Source organism: Tyto alba, unplaced genomic scaffold (assembly GCF_018691265.1).
Source record: "Tyto alba isolate M040663 unplaced genomic scaffold, T.alba_DEE_v4.0 Super-Scaffold_10, whole genome shotgun sequence".
NCBI classification, from domain to species: Eukaryota; Metazoa; Chordata; class Aves; order Strigiformes; family Tytonidae; genus Tyto; species Tyto alba.
This window is the reverse complement of record NW_024881262.1, coordinates 16,676,602-16,691,594: the sequence shown is the minus strand read 5'-3', so window position 1 is coordinate 16,691,594 and position 14,993 is coordinate 16,676,602. Positions and strand designations below refer to the sequence as shown.

The window sequence follows — 14,993 nt, the reverse complement described above, 5'->3', positions numbered from 1 at the left end:
TTCCCCATCTAGTGCCCCAACACTGGCTCTCAGAAGGTTGTGGTGTTTGCTGACCAATGTCAGAAAGTCTACCTGGCACTTTTCTCCTGCTTTATAAGAAGCAAGAAGGCAGCTGCCACTCAGACTGCCTCTGTGTCAGTCTGCCTCCCATGCTGATGCTCTCACAGACAAGTCCTTGCTCAGTCTGCATCAGGAACCAGATTTAACTTGAGTACAATGAATTACTTCTTTAACATTTTTCCCTGATGATTTAGCCCTTAAAAGTTAACCTCATAGGGTACATCATTTCAACATGATTTCAAAGCAGAAATAATACTTCAATAATATCTTATTAGAACCAATAGCTCACTCTGTAATGAAATCCTAACTCTACCAACAGAAAAACTAAATGAATACAAAGGAACAAATCTGCTCAAATGCTGAAAACCAATTATTTCACTTTCTTTTCTGTCTGTACCATGCAATAATTTCCCTTTATTAAGGCAGTATATTTCAGAGGAATTACAATTTATATACAATGAACAATACCTTAAAATAGCACTGTTTCTTGGAGATTTTCAGTGAGATAACTAATGGGCAGATCTGTCACTGGAAGATGTAGAAGCAGAAGTTAAACTGAAAAAATTATGTGCCATTTTTAGTAGGGAAATTATATTGGGTTCAACAGATAAGCATTGTAAATACACAGAACAGATTTATGTATTTCTTTTGAAAATTTTAACATTGAGATAAATTTGGTAAAATGAATTCTCAGACTTACTGTGTTGCACTGTATCCTGGACTTTTGGTAATGGTTAAACTTAATGTGGTCTTCTGATTTACAGCTATCCAGAGATGTATGGCGTTGCCGAAGATCTTAGGCATGCACTAATCGGCACAGATGACTGGTGATCTTGGAGATAAAAATCTCTTAGGAGTGACAATGTCAGTGTGCTACTGTTGTGAATCATCTTTAAAACCTTCTCCATTATGTGTGAAGGACATCCCCTCAATTAAGGGGTTTGGTGGTTTGCTTAAGTCAACATTGCTATGGTCATCAAGTTTGCAGTGAAGAACAGCTCTGCTGGATTTCATGATAATGCCATTACAGGTAACTCTGACTCAAATTCTTACTTATTAATATTCTTTCTCTAAAATTTATAAAAACCTGAATATGTACATTTTCTGTAAAGGGTCTTCTACTGGTTTTGAAGATTAAGGAAAGTACCACTATTCCTCTCTTTCCAGTAACTTATACTTCAAATAGGATGGATTATAAATCCTTTCAATCCTGATAGATAAGAAATATTAAAAAGCTATTTGACGTTCTGGCAAAATAGGGTTGCCCAGTGACCACTGTCAGTGGTGTGTGGTCAGGCTATTGAGATTTCAGCTAGTGAAAATTGCTGTGACCTACAGGTAGGTGGCACAATGATTGTGATGCACTCTAATATAAAAATTAAGAGAATAGGAAAGGCACACAGTGGTGGTGAAATCTGACAGGGAAATACCAATTCCTGTGTTGTACCACTTAAAAATTCTGATAATGGTAAGTTGCCTTGACCTTGTGAGCTACAGTCCAAAAGCTCTGATTATGTAAGTGTATGACACAGAGTACATACAGTGAAGTCAGGCTGTATTCTAAGACACTGACAAATAGCCAAGACATGTACAAGAAAAAAAAGGAGAAAAAAAGCTTATATATATATATATTAATTAGCCCGAGTGAATTCTGTCTAAGAATAATTTAGTAACCCAAACTCCCATTGCTGAGAATTACCTTACAAATTTTATGACCGTCATTGTCGGTATGAGGTATGATCTAAACAAATTGGTAATAAAAAGGGGTCAAAATATGAGCATGCTTCCCATGCATCATTCATATCTATTCAACCAGCAGAGAGGTTCTTGGAGATGGAATATTCTTAAGGGTCAATTTTTATGATTACAAAGATCTTCCAGCAGCAACACACCTTTGTTCTGGTGAAAAGTGAAAGACCTTCAGGGAGAGAGCAGATCAGAACGATTCTTGATTATTAAGAATTAAATATGTTGTGTGTCTGTGTAATAGTCATGTCTCCTATTCTTAGAAGAAGAATTTTACAATGTTGAAACCTCATTGTTGCTCAGGAATGTTTTCCTGGTATTTTGGGAAATCAGAGGTTAAAAGTCTCAATCTTTATCTGAATTTCCTTAATGTTTCAGAAAAATCTTATAGCTCCACTATATGAGAAAATATTAAAACTTTCAACTTCAGTATTTCATTTGTGTCAGAATTCTTACAGTATATGCTGGGGGGGGGGGGGCAGAAATTTTGGATCCTGTTTAAATAAAATATGATCAAACTACTTATGAGAAAGGGAAAAGAAATTACTGAAATTGCTCTTTTGTATTTTGCTTTGTAAGTGAACAGAAATAAATAAGTGAAAATGGCATGTTTTATTGCAAGGGGAAGAAAGAGGAATGACCAGATGTGTAAATGATGTACGTTAAAATATTTTTTATACTAATTAAACTTCTTAGCAGGAATTCAGCTCTGTGAATAGTTAAACTGAACCTTCCTCAGTGGGCCAGATGGGTTAACATAACAGAACAGCATAAAGTATTGCAAAGGTACTACTTGTAATTCAGCACCCACAATGCTGAAAATAACTGAATTCTTGAGGAAAAAATTACTTAATGTTTTCAATTATTGTAGTAAAGACTTGTGATCCAACGGCTATTTGTAATTACTCTTGGTAAGTTTACTTTATAATACATTTTTTTCTCATTAATTACTTTTAAATTTCTTCAGAATTAGAGAACAGAGACTTGTTCTAGTGAAGTGAAACTAAGCTAATACAAATGATAATGAAATTAATTAAGAGTTTTTTATTATATCTTCTAAAAAAAAAGTAATTCAAAAATCTTTTACACATTTTCATTGGATAGTTGGATGTTCCAAAAATGCAAAAAGTTTAACAAACTGACTACAGAGAGGTAGTTATTACATACTGCGCACAGAGGTATTTATTATATACTGTGCACCTACATGGGACTTATTATACTATGAAGTTTAGCATTTGCTTATTTCTGAAAATTAAAGTGATGTGGGAAAGTTTCATGATTGGGTTTTTCCAGCTACTTTGCTGGACTGAGGTCTTAGATCTGTCAAGCTTCCTTTGACTTGTTTCAGTACTCACTGTTATGGCAATGGCCAAAGGACCATTTCTGAAAAATTTACCTAAACTCATATTATGTTTGAAGGTAAGAGATTAAGAATTTGTATATATCCCTCTCAGTAAAATCATGTTTTCCCTCTCTTGTAAAAAATATTGTGTAGCATTCATGTCTCTCAAGCCGCTGGAAAGGCATTGACTCCAAAAGGAATTGGAACCAACTCCACAGTATGTTCCTACACGTCTTATGTTGAACTCTGTGGCACGATTTTTTTCTGTGGAAACTCGGACTGGGGGATGTGGGGTACAGGGGTACTACTAACAAGAGGCAGATTGACTTTTAAGAGCAGAAATGCCTCCAGAGCTGACCGATGCATCAGGAATGGTTAGGTCCCACCGCATGTGGAGTGACAGGTACAGGAAGTCTTTAAATCCCTCTCTCTGCCCCTGCCCGTACCACCTTCAGCTGGGAGTCAGGGCCGGGCAGGTGCCCTGCCACAGGCCTCGCGCGTTCCTACCCCGCGCGTGGCCGGAGGGCAGCGGGCAGAGCCGCTGTGCAGGGGGAGGTGGGTCCGGAGACCACAGGCAGCGGGGGAATATGGGGAGCACGAAGGTTGGAGGCAGAAGTGGGCCATGGCCCATGCTGAGAGAAGCTGTGGAGTCATGGCGCGTCGTGGTGGGCAGCAGGAGCCAGCACGTGACAGGGAAGGAGTGTCTTCATGGGGCTACTGCGGAGCACCATGGAGCTTCAGGAGAAATGGCCGTGGGCTGGCCCCGTCTGTGTGTGCAAGCTTTTAGAACTGCATAATACTCATTTAACAATGTTTATTTCTGTCTGTCAAAAGAAATAGGGTTCAATTCAGATTCAAGGGATGCCTAGTGTCAGAAAGTTGTTCAGGGCTTGGTTTTTTTCCTTTCCTTGAATATTAGAGTCTAATTCAGTTAGAAAAAAACGTTGATTGTAATGAAAATAATTTTAATGAATATATCAAGTGAGTGCAATTAAAATCTAGATACATAATAATATGCCATCCTAATTAGAAGTAAAGTGGTTTTTTCCATCGTATGCTTACTAAGGTTTTTTTGTGGTTTTTCTTTTTTGTTTTTTAAGATTAATTGAAAATATAGGCCACTCCATGCTGAGAAAAGACTATAAAATAAATTTATTTTATTTTGTTTTACTTAAGCTTCAGCAGTTACCAAACGCTCTTGGTTATCTTTCATCCTGCAAATTTTTTTTTTTTTAAAGTTTGTCTGCACTGTCTTCATTAATGCTCCAGCTGTTTTGCTTTGTTAATATTCATACCAGTAAGTCTCCATCTCTTGATTGATAAGTGATTGAACTAATTCTGTATATTTTATTTAGTCAGAGTTCCATTTTTAGGCCCAGTCCTCCATTAAATTATGCAGGAGTCTGTATGTGAGCGTGTGTATGTGAGTATGTGAGGAGAGAGATTGCAAGGGAAAAGGAAAAAGAGATATCACTCCTTGCAGAGCCTTGTTAAGGTAAAGGGGGTGGAAATTGAACAGAGTTTATGGCAAGATTAAGTGTTAGCTAATGTAGGATTTATATCAGCACATTGGAGATCACTACCATCACAGGAATATGCTCTAGGCTCAATTACCTTATTGCAGGGCACAGACCATTAGGATCACATTGTTTATGTATCCCAAATCTAAGGAATTTAGTAAGAACATGAATTGTGCAAGTGATTATGTTTTTTGCCACTATGCCAAGATCTACTTTCTAAAAGCATTACATGAATGTAAGGTTCTACTTGAATACTAGTTTGGATAGCTGAGCCAAGGGTTACATTGACTGAACCAAGAAAATAATAGCTTGAAAGACTCCCAGAGCCTCACATACCACAATATTACAGCTTCTGGTATATTACAAATGAGATAGACAAGTTTATCAGACAGAGAGAGCAAGAGATGATTGAGACAGTTCAGATCCAGACACTGGTAAGAGGCATCAACAGAGAAAGCTTCTTAGGTTATTTGGTGTTGCATGCCATGCACAGTCCAACGTGAACCAGATGTGCAAAAGGAAGACCTTCCAACTTTGAGTGAAAAAGAGAGGTTCCTAGATGGTGAATAGTGCAAAGCCTGATAATCTGCAGAAGGAATAGTTGACCTACATTGGCTCTCCAAGTGTGTTTTTATTTCAATTCACGAAACTGTGAAGCAAAAGAAAAAGGGAGGGATAGACTGAAACTGAACTAAAGAATGGTGATCCTGAATACTGGGAGCCATGGGAGTCTGCACTGTCTGTAGTAAATAAATATCTGCTCCCTGTGGGGAACCCTTAAAATGAAGTATTCCCCTACCATTAACACACACACAAAAAAAAAAAAAAAAAAAAAGAAAAAATTGCATCCACTGCTCTGAAACTCATCCTTGGATTTTAGCCTTGAATACTCTAAGCAATTAGTGAGTACAAAAGGACTGAAAAGTTTGTCACAACGGTTAGTCTTACATTAAAGACCTTACTGATATTGAATGAAAGCTGGTTGTCTTTTCTAGTCCCACTGAATGACACTGAGTACCTGAGGACAGCACTCCTGTGAGGAACAGGGGGATTCTGACTCCATGTAAATACATAATATTTATATTGTAGTATTCCCTAGCAGTGTTGTGTTAAGCAGCTTAGCTGCAAAACACTTCACGTAAATAACAGTTTGTCATTAAAACTGAAGTAGAGAAAGCTAAGGTTAAATAAAAAGCATTTAAGCTCTTATCAGGATAGCCAAACGTATTTTTCATGTTGGAAAAGCATGTTTAGACACTGAGTAACTGATGTATTTAGTTCTCATAGCATATTGTAAATGCAGATAAACTTGATAAGCAAAGACACATCTCCTGAATAGGAACATGGTTTATCATTTTTCTCCTGAGGTAATGACTACCTATTCACCCTCCCCTGCCTCACCAGCATCTATAAGACTTCTGCATTCCTACACAAAGTGACAGTGCAAGTTGTTCTACTTATTATTCTTGTATTGCCAACACTGCGTCTGTCTTTTTTAATGATGTATGGCCTTGCCTTAGTGGTGGTTAATCTAATGATGGACTAACTCCCTGGAGGTTACAGGCACCATTTTCTGTGTTTCTAGCTAGCAGCCAGCATCACATGTTGATGAATGTTTTGGGCTTCCCCCACCCCCCTCACTCATGCTGACTACATGCACATTTATTGCAGTGTGAAATTATAGCTATAGCTTCAAAAAGAGAAATTTCCTTACAAGGCACCTTTGGTGTCTTATGTGTTTCATTCACCAATTAGGCAATATTGAATAGAGAATTAATTATTTCAGGAGAGCTACAAAATGCAGGGGCGATTCCATAATGAAAGCACTGAAGTTCCGCAGTGAGAAGTAAAAGCAAACCCTATCACTTAAATATCTCTGCAGATTCAGTAAAAGGCTCAGGCCATCTTATCATGTTTCAGTTAGTAACCTTCAGCATGCTGAAACATCATTTAATTGAAACCTGGACAGGCAGTTTCAAAAGAAACTCCATATAATTAGGAGAAAAGTTGTTTTGTAAAATACTGATTAAAGCATGTCCTGAAAGCTAACTAGAAGGTAAACTGTATGATAAAGGAAAAATAGTATATCTTGTATAGATTTCTCAGAAAAATTACTAACTTCTCCATTAATATAAAGTACATAACTATGTTCAGCATCAAAAATTGTTTTTTAAATAATGGTTATTACTACAAGTGGTTCAAAATCACTTACAAGCCTGAAATCTATTGCTTATGAGAAGTAAAAACAATACTGGTGTTAAAGCATAATTTTGTAACACACATATTTATGTTGTTATCGTGAAAGTTACTTGGATTTGAAGTTAGTGGCTATAGGTCATACCAGAAAACAGTCCTCAGCATTCACCATCATACTATGTCAACTTATTTTTAATAAAAAGCTTTTACTCTGCACTGATCTGCTGGCCTGCTCACTTGCAGTGGCCAGTGTGTCACCTTTTATATTGTGGTCTTACTGATTTAATTGAAGCACCATTCTGATGTACTTCTATTTTCCTTTTTGGCTGAGTATTTTTCTTTTTATGGCCAATTTATGTCCTGACAATGCTTGAGTTTTCATTGTAAACATTTGCAGTTGGGAACGTAAAATAATAGTCTTGTGCACTTACCAGCTTAGAAATTAGGGCTCCGCTACTGCAGGTACGAAAAAGGAAGTATCTTGAACCTCTCCTCAACCTGACAGGTTCTAACATATTGTGTCCTTATGCCCATTTTTCCACAAAGCCTCCAACTCCCGTTGCTGTTCATCTCTTATCACTTGTTCTCTGTAAGGAGAATCTCTGTACATAAATATTCCAGGAAAAAACAAACAAAAATCCACAACAAAACAGTAACCTGCTAGATATACTTAAAAGGCTATGTTGCCACAAAAGGCTACGTGAAAAAAGACAGCACAGCTTCCTCCAGGAGAGATTCACTGCAAATGAGGTGATGCTGTTTGCAGCTGTCTCTGAACTCAGAGAAAGTGTTTAAAGACCTTTGGTATGATTGTTTCTTAATGCTGATTCTATGGATCACTTCAGTCTCTGAAAAACAAGAAAGCTGACTGCATTAATTCCCCGAGGAAAGCCAGCAGATAAACTACATTAATGAATTTGTTTTAGGGGCATTCTTTTCCAAAGCTCTCCCATAACTGTAATTTAGTAATGTTGATACTGATGCTTCAGCTTGTGGCTGTTATCCTACAATAACTGTTTTGCTACTATAATTCTATCAAGCAGAAACAGATAATAAGAATGACCAAGAGAGAACAAAAATAAGTGATACTGTTTGGGTATTTCCTTAACACAATTTATTTCCACAGAGCGTGCAAGTCTCACAGTCCAACATATAGGAAATTTGACACTTGTAATACTGCTTTTGCAAATTTCATTTTATTAATTGTATGGAAATCTCAGTTATGACCTAATTTATGCCAGAAAGCAGTTTACAAAGCTCTGTTTGTGACTCTGTGAGTTCTTTAGGGTGGTTTTTTTTTGGAAGAACTGGTGAGGAGAAGATTTGAAATGAAACAATATTTGAAAGAAGATTTGAGATGAAAAAAAAAGAATAGTGACTTCCATCCTAGTTCAATCCTCCTGCAGGGCTGTCTGGCTTAAGCAAGTAAGGGGTGTCATCTTCTCCTTAACTCACAATTTGTTGATACTCCCTGTTTTTGCTACAGTGGTATGTGTAGCTACCAAATTCATATTTTTTTGCTATCCATATGGCAGAATTGTAATATTGCCTCCCACTAATAATTATATTTGTAAGCAGCTAATCATAAAAGTAAGGTGTTAGCCCAAACTGAGCATATGTTCATTCTGTCTGCAAAGTGAAGCTAAACAGAGTTGACTTAGTCAAAATGGATTTTAGTGTTATTTTGGCTTTTTTTTTTGTATTTATTTTCTTTATTCAGGTTTTTTTTTGTGTTCTTGTTTTGATTGTCTTTAGATAGAAATTGAATTGCTTAGATAACCTCTTTCCCTAGTTTCTGTCTGAATTAGTTACAGAAGTCTATTGAAAACTCATAAGATTTGATCAACTCAAAATTGTATTTTCATGAAGTTAAACTATTTGACTAAAGACGTTTGCTCTATATTAGTTACATTATCCTTTTGGTAGAATTTTCTGGTTTTAAACATGAATGTTATTTTTTCCTTTATTTAGTCCACTTCTGTTATAAACTCCATTCTGTAATAAATCAAGAGGTATTTAAATTCCATTTCAAATATTCCAAACAATATTGAATGTGCAGGTATTTTGAAATGGAAATTTTAAAAATATTGCATTTTAAATTGCTTATTTTTATATAGTCTTAAGTAGTTTTATTGAAGAAATCCATTGGTCCATCTGCCTCACCTAGAGCTTTCTAGTGAAAATTCCATTGCAATTTATAATGTGTATGGACTTTGCAGAACTTTATTCATATACATTTTAAATAAGGATTGCATTTGAGAATTTCAGAGTCAGTTGATGCGCAGTTTATGAATAGGGAAAATTAGACAGAAGTAATAAAATTATTTGTGATGTTTGTTCAGATTTAGCTACTAGTTCTTCCTCTGACATTTTTAATATCTGGTTTAGTTTAGTACTTCAGTTCTTTTTCACTGGATTTCTTCACTGTTTTCATGCTGTACTGTGTCCCGTGATCATCCGAACTCAAAACCTGAAAATTTTAATGTTAAAATTTAATCTGTAAATTATTCTGGACCTTTTTTAGGACAGAACAGGATTGGACTTTAGATTAAGATTCATGGAATAAGTTTTTCTATTTTAATTGCATCTTATGATGGGGGTTTTTTGTTTGCATAGATAAAATAAGGACTGCAACAAGGGGGTTTAAATCCTCCAGAAATCTGCTGAAGACCGTAGGGTACTGTGCAGTTTATTTCTAATTTAATGGCCTAGAAAATCACTTGAATTCTTATTCTCTAATGGCCTGGTGGAGAGGCTCAGGAAGAGACAAGACAGTTGGAATCTCCATCTAAAAAAGATAAGCAAACAGGGGTTGAGCAATTTCAATTCACAGTGTTACAGTGCTGATGTTTCTTATATTCCTATGACAAGCTCAGGCAAGGAAGGTTGTAAAATCATATCATTGTTAGGTTTACTATATTTCATACTTCGCAAAGACCATTGGGATACTAGGTTCAGTTAGACAAGGCAGAAGAGAAGTCCCAAAATAAATCATTTATTCCTCAGCATGGTACAAAAAAGTTCCTTTAAGAGCTGAGAAAAGAAAGGCCACTGTAATATAATGGGATACAATGCAGTGGTCTCTACATATCTCTAAGGTGCACCCAGGTTTGCAGAGAACATTTTATCCCTTATCAGGCAGTTACTGAAACAAGCAGGTCCTGGCTTTTTTTCCCTGTCTGTAATAATCCCTTGGACTTCCAACACCAGGAAAGTCTTTTCTTCCTTCCTGAAGTAAACATCTGGAAATCAATACTGGTTTTTGCAACTCTTCATAGGAGATATACTTTATCCCAATTCCCTTTAAATAAACTAATGTCAATAGCATGACTACTTAAAATCTTTTCTGACTTGAACCTCAGTATTTGCTCTGTATTGTGGACTACATGGAAGAAAACCCCTGGGCACTCTTTAGTCTGAATATCTTTAAAAGGAACAGATACAATCTGACTACATCCAATCGATCCTCAAAACTGGAATATAAATATTGTAATACTTCTCTGTATTACTAGCAATATGACCTTTACAGATTAATGTTTTCTTGTCTTTGTAAACAACCCTATTTATGACTGACCCAATTACTTAAGAGCTCATTAATCTGAGATCTAAATTATTAGATGGGGAAGTTTAGTGTTGTCTTTAGAGTCAGCTACTCATCTCTATTATTTTGGACAAATATAATCAGACCTCCCAGAGATCAATATTCAGCTGATTTAGATTTACAATTAGAACAGGGCTTCTGTCAGTGCTAGAGAAAGTAAATGAAGAAAGCACAGGAATGAAAAACCCAAGAGCGTTTTCAGTGCTTACTGCTGGAGTTGTCTCATTCTCTGAATTTCCCATCCTGAACACACAGAGAGAAAGCTGCTGAAGTAATACTGCCATCTCTTCCCAACCTTAAACCACCTTAACTCTTAATCTTAATAAATATTTTAGCTCAAAAAATTAGTATTTACCACACACATACAAACAAACAAACAACCTGGAGGCAGTGCTGTTAGACCTCTGAGTCCCCAGGCTTTCCTTTATTGTTACTTCTAAATCCACTCCAGAGAAATGGCCACCTCATCCTGGGCTGCTCAGCCTCAAGCCTTGCCCAGGGCCCAGCCTGGCCATATGTTGGGCCAGAAGCAGCAGCACCAAACTCGTCCAAAGAGCAAGGGCAGGTTCTGCAGCCGTATATGGTGTAGCTGAAGATTCTACCTCACCACTGCCAGTCAGTCCAGAAACACTCACCACAACCTGTAACCGTAAACTTAGGCATTACCACATATCTTTGGCATGGGAAAAGCAATCTTGCCTGGGAAGAGACACTCCTCTCTGCTGACATTTTGTCACAGCCATAAGGTCTCCTCTTGGGAAATGAGGATTGGCTTTTCATACATTATCAAGCCCTGCCCCAGCACCAGGCTGACGGGAGGCAGCAGGCTCCTACCTCTGCTGCATTTGCAGAGAAAGAGGCAAATTTCATGCAGGTCAACCCTCAGCTTTCTTTGGCTAACAGTTAAAAGAATAAGCCTCACTGGATGCCTTCTCCTCCTGACTTATGAACCCAAGCCCTAACCAAACATGAGAAATAGCTGAGTTTATAAAGGGAGAGAGAAAACCTTGAATACCACAGCAGCGCAGACAAGGACACAGACCTCAAAAATCCTCACTCTAGAGTACATTCTTCCTCTCACCCTTTTAAATTTGTACTAAGGAAACCCTAGCCTTAACTCTCCCTATATATTTCTCCTGTAGTAGGAGATCACAGTGGCCCAGAACAGACCAAGGGGTTGACTTCAGAGAGTCTGAAGTTTTCAGCAGCTCTGAGGACTGCTTGAAAATTCTTACTAAGCACACTGATGGTAAGAAAGGTGTTAAATTGAGGATTATACTAAACATTTACGCAAAAATAATCACCTACTGTTAGTTGACATCCATTTAAAGTAGGGAAATTCCTAAGATTATTATCTATTGCTTTCTGGATGGATCAGTTACATTTCAGATACATTATAGGGAAAAAAATAATTGTAAAAGCATTTTCTTTTGAGTCTTTACAGTGAGTCATAAATTACTTTAAGGACACTTCATATAACTGTGTTTATATTAATTCTTAGTGGTCTTAACATTTCTAAATAATCTTAACTAGCTAAAAATGTGTATAGAAGAGACAACTGCAAAAAAGCTGTGATGTAGATCCTCTCTATAAATTTTAGATTGAGTATACCAAAAGCAATATGTATATATTAGTTGTATTTTCTGTGTCTATGAATTTATTCAGTTTCTCACGTAATATCTAGAATAAACCTAATGGTTGGTTTAATGCCATGACTGCATTCACATTAAAGGCAATGTTTCTGGTGACAGTTGCAACTGGGCTCAGAACCTGTGAGTACTGACCTTAAGGGATAATCCAGTCAAAGTATATGTGCAAATAAACTGAAAAGCAGTCTAGCAACAGATGTACATATGTAGCCCAAATCCCGTCACAACGGGTTCTTGTAACAAGTCAGAGAATGGAGGGCTTTGTAGTTTTTAGCTAAAGCAATAACCAGTTCTGTCAGATATCAGTGCCTTCATTTGACAGCCATAATGTTTCTACTTTGTCTTAATTCAGGACAGCATTGCTCCAGTGGCCAGAAAACATGACAAAGAATTGTAACAGGTAGCAGTTCAAAATATTTTTAAAAGCTCAGTGTGGGGGTGATAAAAATTGCAAGCTAAAAATATGAGAGAAATCACTGTGTATTTAACAACACCTTTTTAAAAGCCATCTTTATACATTGCTGGCCTGTCACAAGCTCCTTACGAGCAGTGACATTTTAAGAAAACCTACTGTCCATTTCTCTTCCCACTTATCCTACAGAATGTTTGCTTTTCCTCTTGCCCTTTTCAATCAGACCGGAGTTGTTAAAATAAGGGAAAACAGTTGAAAAATGCACAGTAGAAAAAGCAGAGAAGTTTGTAAAACTGATAAAAAAGCTTAGCTCATGAGGCATAGGATCCTGATGGGCAAACTCTGATGTTCACTGCTGAGATGCTGTGCTATGTAAGTGAAGTGGCAAGTGGAAAGCTGTCAGTATATAGTTTAAGTACGCATTTTATACAACTTCATTTAATCATGTATCTCCAGCAATATTGACAATCCAATTCATAGATACTTGGTATCCTGGCAGTACAGTAAACATGAGGGAAAAATATTATACTCCATATATTCCCCTAGACACTAGGCTGGAGAGGGATAAAGAACCTTCCCTGCAGTGATCACTGATCTCTGCTGTTCTTTCGCCAAGGCTTTCCAACCTATCACCTGAAATGTGATGCTGGAACCAACCTAATGTCACTGGTAACCACAGCTTTTACAAATATACAGGTAGAATGAATGCTGATGCTGAGAGGATAGCAAGTCCTAAAGCCTTATTTAGCCTGTCTGTCCTGGGATTTTCATTAAATTTCCTTAATGAATTCTGCATCTGACTAATTTTGCAACCCTATTCTGGCTAAATAGGTTAAGGCAGAGCCCTATAGGGACTTCTGAAAGTTGAGAGAGTAGCTAAATAAGTAACAACTAGAGGAAATCCTCCTGTTTGGAAGGTGGCCTCTCATACCCCTACACTTCTATCCCTTTGCCTCCAGGCCTGTGCAGTCATACCAAAATGATAAGAATAAAATGATTTAGGGAAAAACACATGACAGAAAAGAACAGGGAAACAAAGTAAAATACACTTTAAAGACAAATAAACCTCAAAAATATTTAATAAAATTTTTCGACATTTAAGAAGTCATGTAAATGAAAACCAACCCCTTTCAAAAAATTCATTTCAGTCAGTAGGACTACTTAAGAAGTAAGTTATGTCTCAAACTGAGAAATGTTGACTCACATCTAACCCTCGGCAAAAACGTAAATCTGTTAGTAGCTTTCATAACTCCTCTCAAGTAATCAATAAGAAAAGAACCTTTATACCTAGGAAATGTTTCTTACATCTTACCATTTAATTTCATGTAGTTGAAAAAGAGAGTTTTGAGTTAATGAAGGCAGCAATATAAGTTAGTTATACATTAGTTAGTTATATATAGATTATAATATTCATCTAAAAATAATTATCTATTCCTTGAATGATTATAGCTTGAGAAAGCCATCCCTTTTATTGTTTTAAATTTTCATGTGATTTGATGATTCCTGATTTTGTTTTACACCTAGTACTCCTGGTGCTTACATGACTATTGAAAGTTAAAAATGGCAACTAACATTTCTTTCCAATTATGAGTTAACAAAAGAAAGTATGTTATAAATTATATATTATTCTTATAAAATCTATGACAATTTTGCTATTGGCCATATTACCAGTTCAGCATGTTCCTACAGGGATATTATGACACACAGGTGACAGAGTTTCTGGAGGCAATCAATAAGTGTGGCCCTGCCTGAGCAGGGTAGTTGGACAAGACCACCTCCATAGGTCCCTTCCAACCTCAGCCATTCTGTGATTCTGTGAAGTGTGGGCTATTGCAAAAGGAACTGTAATTAACTGTATCCAACAATAACAACAAATACATAGTTGCAATTTTGAAACAAAATGTCTCCATTCAATTCACATTTCATGAATGCCAAAAATTTTAGAGTTTAAGCAACCTCCATATACAGTATGCTTGTAAAGTGTAGGGCTATTTGGAAAGACAATAGTATCATAAAATGCTTCATTTTGGAGGTAGGTTTGCACTAGTATAAATCATGTCATTTGACTTAATTATACAGAACCAGTGCTTGCTGTTATTATCTGATTATTAACCCCCACATGAGCTATTTACAACTCAGTCTTGAGTAATCAGCATAATGATTATCTGCCTGTTGTGGTAATAATTGAGTAAAAAAGTCAGCATCAAAATAATGAGATTTTTAATATTCTTTTTAGGTTGGACATAATGAACATGGAGTGTAATAGTGGGTCTCGAATATAATGCAATTGAGGTTAATTTTTAAGAGCGTTATTTTTTATCACTTACAGATACTTATTTTTTGTCAAGGGGAAGCTAAAAAGATTTAAGAGCAAAATAAACTAAAAGATCTGATTATAATGCATAAGATTTCATGATATGCCAGAAGAGGAAGGGACTGCTTACACCTGAGCCATGCTTATAGCAGT

General features: G+C 36.5%; 1 long non-coding RNA gene across 1 annotated transcript in view; it reads left to right on the top strand.

Annotated features, from left to right (window-relative positions):
* Positions 1-884: 884 nt before the first annotated feature.
* Positions 885-14,993, top strand: part of LOC116964766 — a 56,834-nt gene continuing 42,725 nt past the window's right edge. Inside the window, exon 1 of the long non-coding RNA XR_004408933.2 lies at positions 885-1,090. This is a non-coding gene — a long non-coding RNA (uncharacterized LOC116964766). The remainder of the gene's footprint in view (positions 1,091-14,993) is intronic.